General features: G+C 43.1%; 1 protein-coding gene across 1 annotated transcript in view; it reads right to left on the bottom strand.

Annotated features, from left to right (window-relative positions):
- Chp1 (calcineurin like EF-hand protein 1) overlaps positions 1-6,231 on the bottom strand; it is a 28,953-nt gene that overhangs the window by 21,771 nt on the left and 951 nt on the right. The gene's annotated exons all lie outside the window — the stretch shown is intronic.

Below are 6,231 nucleotides of genomic sequence, written 5' to 3' on the forward strand. Positions count from 1 at the left end.
CTCTGTGAGTTCGAAGCCAGACTGGTCTACAAAGTGAGTCCAGGACAGCCAAGGCTACACAGAGAAACCCCGTCTCTTAAAAAAAAAAAAAAAAAAAAAGCCACTCGTGATAAAATTCCTTTGTTAAGCAAAATTAAGTCAGTTAAAGAATAACTACATTTCCCAAAAAGTTTTGAAATCTGTTTTTACCATCTCAACATTCTTTTCATTTCTTCAATATACCATCTAGTATCATTCATTTGTGTAGTTTGGGTCCAATAGCTTAATTTTCTCTTTTTAATTTTTAAAACTAATTTATTTTTATTTTATGTACATGGGTGTTTTGCCTGCATGTTTGTCTGTATGGGAGTGTTGTATTGAAACAGGAATTACAGACAGTTGTGAGCTGCCATGGGGTTGCTGGGACTTGAACTCAGGTCTATTTGGAAGAGCAGCCAGTGCTCTTAACCACTGAGCCATCTCTCCAGCCCCACTAATAGCTCAGTTTTCAATTAGTAATTCATATTTTCATATTGGTGGAGTATATTATGCTTCTGTGTCTGTGTAAGTGGCCATTTTCTATCTTAATAGACTGTGAATTCGGTCTCAAAGGAAGCTGTAGTCTACTCTGCTGATGAGAAATAATTATTTTCTACTCAAAGACTGAAAAGACCCTGCTACCCTCGAGTTGAGCCCTCTCTATCATTCCTGCCTTTTGTTCAGGACAGGAAGGCAGTTCAAGCACATGCTAAGCAAGGTGGACTGGCAGCTAGAAGCATGGAAAGTTAGAGCTCTAGGATGAGCAGAGTTACTTTGTCGTCGCCTTCATCCTCTCCTAATGGAGAAAACCGCCTGGGTTAAAGTGCACAGCTGCAGGCACCAGCAGCCCCAGGGACACGCCGCCCAGCTGAGCCTGCATGCCCGGCCATTTCTTTTAATGCTTCGTCCCCTGACATTTTCCCAACAGAAGGACTTCAGGATCTAACCCATTCTCCTGAGAACAAGCGGAGACTACCAGGTCGTAGCGGCACATACCACCTTTAATCCCAGCACCCAGGAGGCAGAGGCGGGCAGGTCGCTGAGTTCAAGGCCAGCCTGGTCTGCAGAGTGAGTTATAGGACAACCAGGGTTACATAGTAAGACCCTGTCCCTGTTCTCTGCTCCTAAAACACACAAAAAAATCAAGGGCAAAGGTGGAGCTCAACGGTACACCCTCTCTAAGCATATAGGCAAAACTGTAGGTTCAAGCCCTAGCACCAAAGTAAATAAGTAAATTAATGAGAGAAAATAGATATGGAAAGAAAACACAACAAAACTGTTAACAACATACGTATTAAATAGGACCAAGTTTCAGTGCTCATTTACTACCAACTTTTCTGTATGTTACTCTTGTTTTTGTTTGTTTGTTTGTTTGTTTGTGTGTGTGGTTGGTGCTCCCACTGTTTCTTGTTGTTGTTTGAGACTGTATTTTTTTATTTTAAGAGCATCTTCCCAGAATGTATATATGTATGTATGTGTAGCACATGTGTCCTTTGTGCCAAAAGAGGCCAAAGGAGGAAGTTACAGGTAACAGTAGCTGAGGTGTGGCTGCGGAGAACCAAACCTGGGCCCTCTGTAAGCGCAGCAAGTACTCTAAACTGCTGAGCCATCTCTCCAGCCCCTTTTTGTTTTAAAAATAGTTATGTGTGTATATACGCACATGTGTGCTCATGTGTTTAAGCCACAGCCCATGTAAGGTCAAAGGGCAACTTGCCAGAGTCAATTCCCTTTCCACCATGTGGGTCCTGGTAGTCAAACTCAAGCCAGCAGGTTTGATGGTAAGCACCTTTACCCAGGGAGCCATCTAGTCAGCAAAAGACAGCATCTTGGGCTGGAGAGATGGCTCAGTGGTTAAGAGTACTGTCGGCTCTTCCAAGGGACCCAGGTTCAACTCCCAGCCCCCACATGGTAGCTCACAACTGTCCATAAGCAGTTCCAGGTGGTCTGACACCCTCACACCAATGCACATAAAATAAAAATTAAATACATTATTAAAAAAAAAAAAGACAGTATCTTGCTACACAGTCTAGTCTGGTCTTGAATTCAGAATCCTCTGGTCTTAGCCCCTTCTAATGCTGGGGTTATAGGGATAAAATAAGCTTCCACATACAGATCTGGCATGAAAATCTAATCTCCTGAATCTGATATATTCAGGTCAAAGTTTGCTGTTTACTACATATAACCTAAGGTATCTGCTCCTCTCTGCTCCTGCTCTTCCAAAATAGTGTCTACTACATGTAACACACATATTGCTGTTTTGTAGCACAATGTATTTCTACTTAAACTCTGACCACTTGGCTTATATATCTGCAGCTGCTTCTGGGGTCAGTGAATTTCTATGTAAACTTCAAGCAGTCTACACTTTGAACCTCCTTCCTCATTCATAAGGATCTATCCATTCTCCTTATCCCTTTCTAGTAAGAAATGGGAACTCTGGGAGAAAACTAAAGATGCATAGAGCTTTATTTCAAGCCTACCAAAGATATTACCTCTGCATTTCCAACTCAGTAGGTGACAAGGCCCTCTGTCACCTCAGCAGGGCCCTCTGTACTCAGAGTCCCCAAAACTAGGGTATGACAAGGAGAGGCCAGGAAGGGGCCCCAGAAGGAGGCAGGAGCACCCAGAGGCTCAAATTTTCGAAAAAATTATTCTCAAGCAATTGCCTTTGTCAGGCTTGTACTCTGTTGGAACTAGAGAGAAGCCCACACCCTTTTTATCTTCACTACACCCTTTCAAACAAACAAAAAGTCACTGGTCTGTACAACTCGCTTCCTAAACCTGTCCAACACCCTGCCCATGACCACAGGACACACAGCAAAAGGCAGAGACTAATGAGAAGCCGATCTGCATTTACCACTGTTTAGCTGGCATGAACCTTTGCTCAAAGTTAAGGCAACCCTATTTAAGGCAAGCTGTTCCTGCGGTTAAGGGTACTAAGGGAAGAGTCATTAAAGAAATCCCTAAGACACCATGACCTCCCTCCCATTGTATCTTTTAGTCAAATGTGCTAACTTATAAAAAAGCTAAATATAGTAGGCATTTTATAACAACAAAGGTCAACAAAGTGTTTCCTTTCTTTCTTTCCTTCCTTTTTTTTTTTTTTTTTTAAGACAGGGTCTCACTGTGTAGCCCTAGTTGGCCTAGAGCATGGAGTTCCACCTGGCTTTATTTGTGAATCTGTGCATGTCAGTGAGAGTACCCTGGGAGGCCACAGGCATTAGATCCCCTAGAGCTGGAATTACAGGTGGTTGTGAACCACCTGCCCAATATGGGTACTAGGAACCAAACTGGAGTCCTCTTAACTGTGGAGCCATCTCTCTGGCCCCTAAAGTGTTTCTTAAACTCTGAGAAACCTCACCACGGTAGGTGGTGCATGCCTCATATCACAACACCCAGAAAGTTGAGGCAAGGGATTGCATTTCCTGAGCCAGCCTTAAAAACAAATTAAATAAAACAAAATCTGGGTATATCTTCTTTTAGTTTTTTCCTTTTGGTTTGTTTTCTTTTCTTTTTTTTTTTGAGATAGGGTTTCTCTGTGTGTAGCCTTGGCTTTGTAGACCAGGCTGGCCTTGAACTCACAGAGGTAAGCCTGCCTCTACCTCTCAAGTGCTGGGATTAAAGGCGTGCACCACCACTGCTGGGCTAGTTTTACTTTCTCAGGATTGACAAAATGTTAGTATTTGATTCCTAAGGCACACTGAAAATAAGCAATGTATAAAATGCTACCACCTCTAGTTATACAGCCATAGACAGGACCTAAATGGTTTTTCTATCTAGCACATTCAAAGGTGATTGTTATCTATGGTTCAAAATGATCATAGATGGGCCTGTGAGGCTGTCAGCAAGTAAGGTGCCTGCCTCCCAAGCATGACAACCTCAATCTAGGCCCTACAATCAAAGGAGAACAGAGACAACACCACGAGGTTCTCTTTTAACCTCTGCACGAAGGGGCAGGTTTGCCTTCCCCACAGCCCCTATTTAAAAACCCCGGGGAACTGGGCATGGTGGCACACACCCTTAATCCCTGTGCTCAGGAGACAGAGGCAGGCAGATCTCTGACTCTGAGGCCAGCCTGGTCTGCATAACAAACTCCAAGATGGTCAAATTACATAGAATTTGAGACCTTGTCTCAAAAAGCAAAAGAAAAGAAAACCCCTGAAAATTAAATATCAATAGCTAGCAACTATACAACATACCAGCACCAGTTAAAAGAACTTTTTTTCATTTATCAGGCTAAGGATTCTAAAATGTAAAGCGCATGGTGGTGCACGACTTTAGTGCCAGCACTCAGGAGACAGAGGCAGATGGAGCTCTGTGAGTTCAAGGCCAACCTGGTCTTCAAAGTGAGTCCAGGACAGCCAGGGAAACCCTGTAAGCCTGTCAAAGGTGGGGGGTGGGGGATGAAACAAATCTCTCCTGATGGGTGCTAACTAAATAAACTGATTGTTCAATCCCTTGGGTAGAGGAATGACTTTGTAGCCAACCGCTTTGTAGCCGCTGCTTAAAACCACTGAAACGCCCTAGGTTAATTTATCCAAAATGAATCCATTTATGCATCAAGACCTGATTCCTGTACCCCACAAAGACAACTCAAAGGCTCTCTTTCTTAAATTCTGAAGGTGGGCGCTGCATGATTTCAGCTTCCTTCTGTCCTGATGCTAAAACTCTTTGGTTAATCTCCCCAGCCAGGTTGTGGGTGTCTCATGTGTCTCATTACCATCTGCTCTGAACAGCTAGCAAATTAAACAGACACTGCAAAAATACCGTATTTGTTTCATTAGGTTTTCCCAATCAATATATATACACTGGTTTTGATGGCAACCTTTCTCATACTTGAATCACCCTTGAGTAACCAGGATAATAGTTCTTTCATGACTACTTAGATTTGTCCATGAATCACAAGGTAAAACCCAGTCCTACAGCCAGGACTAATGAAAAGAAACTAATGACATCACTGTTCCATTCATTCTGAAGCAAAAACAGCCTTCCCCCAGTTGAGCATCATACTGCATTGAAGAGGCTGAGGCAGGAGAATTGTTCAAAACCTATGAGTTATGGAGTAACTCTTTTGGTTTTTTGTGTGTTGTGTTTTGTTTCATTTTTCAAGACAGTTTCCCTGTGTCACCCCAATTATCCTGGAGCTTGTTGTGCAGACCAGGCTGGCTTGGAACACAAATGAAATAGACCTGCTTCTGCCTCCTGAGTGCTGGGATTAAAGGTGTGTGCTGCCAGATCCAGTTTATAGTTTATGTAGTAAATTTTATTTGGTTTTCCCAGACAGGGTTTCTTTGTATAGCCACAGCTGTCCTGGAACTCCCTCTATAGACCAGGCGTGGCCTTGAACTCACAGATCCACCTGCCTCTCCCTCCTGAGTGCTGGGATCAAAGGCCTGCGCCACCACCGCCCAGCCTATGCAGTGAATTCTAAGCAAGTCTGGGCTATAAAACTCGGTAAGACCTTGTATCAAAAATCAAATGAAAATAAAACAATAGCTTGTCCTGTGCTCACTAATCTTCCTCATGATGTAGCGCAGATACTTTGATTTGGATGTCACCCCAGATGTAAAGAAGTCATTATATTTACAAGTGTGGGTCAGAGGTAAATGCTTGCCAAGTCCAACTGCCTGTATTTCTACTCATGGAATCAAAGTCACGAAATGTCCATAATGGAGAGGGGCTAAGCAAAAGCTTTAAAAAAGTGAAGAATTTTTCTGTCGTTCATTCAAAATTGTGAAAAGGATCACCCTGGTTAAGTACACAGGTCAGCACGGCTAAAGGTCTTGGCAAAGCTTATCAGCCATGAGTTGGTACGGGATGGCAAAGGAAGCAAAGCAACCTGATAGGAGTGGAGGCCAGATAACACCTCTTCCAACTTGCACACTCTACAAAGTTTAACTTGTCAGACAGCCAGGACTTTTCATTTCTCCAAGGGCTCCGTCCCTGGGGACTTCTGCAGCTTCCTGGTACAGCTTAGTACTATTTGCCATTGTGTTATTTGCTCACATTGTCATCAAAGACGCAGGTATCACGAAGACACAGCTTACAAAACGAGCGTTACAAAGGATCCCTGAGAAAGCACTGTAGCAATACAATTGTATCATGCATCATCAAGGGCTTTTCAAAGGTATGCTTGTGTTTTCTGTGCTTCTGAACTCCCAAAACCCTATGGTTCCTCTGTTTAGGTTAACAAGAAAGAATACTGGAGTATACCCT

This window comes from Psammomys obesus, unplaced genomic scaffold (genome assembly GCF_907164565.1).
Source record: "Psammomys obesus unplaced genomic scaffold, mPsaObe1.curated_primary_1811, whole genome shotgun sequence".
Lineage (NCBI taxonomy): Eukaryota > Metazoa > Chordata > Mammalia > Rodentia > Muridae > Psammomys > Psammomys obesus.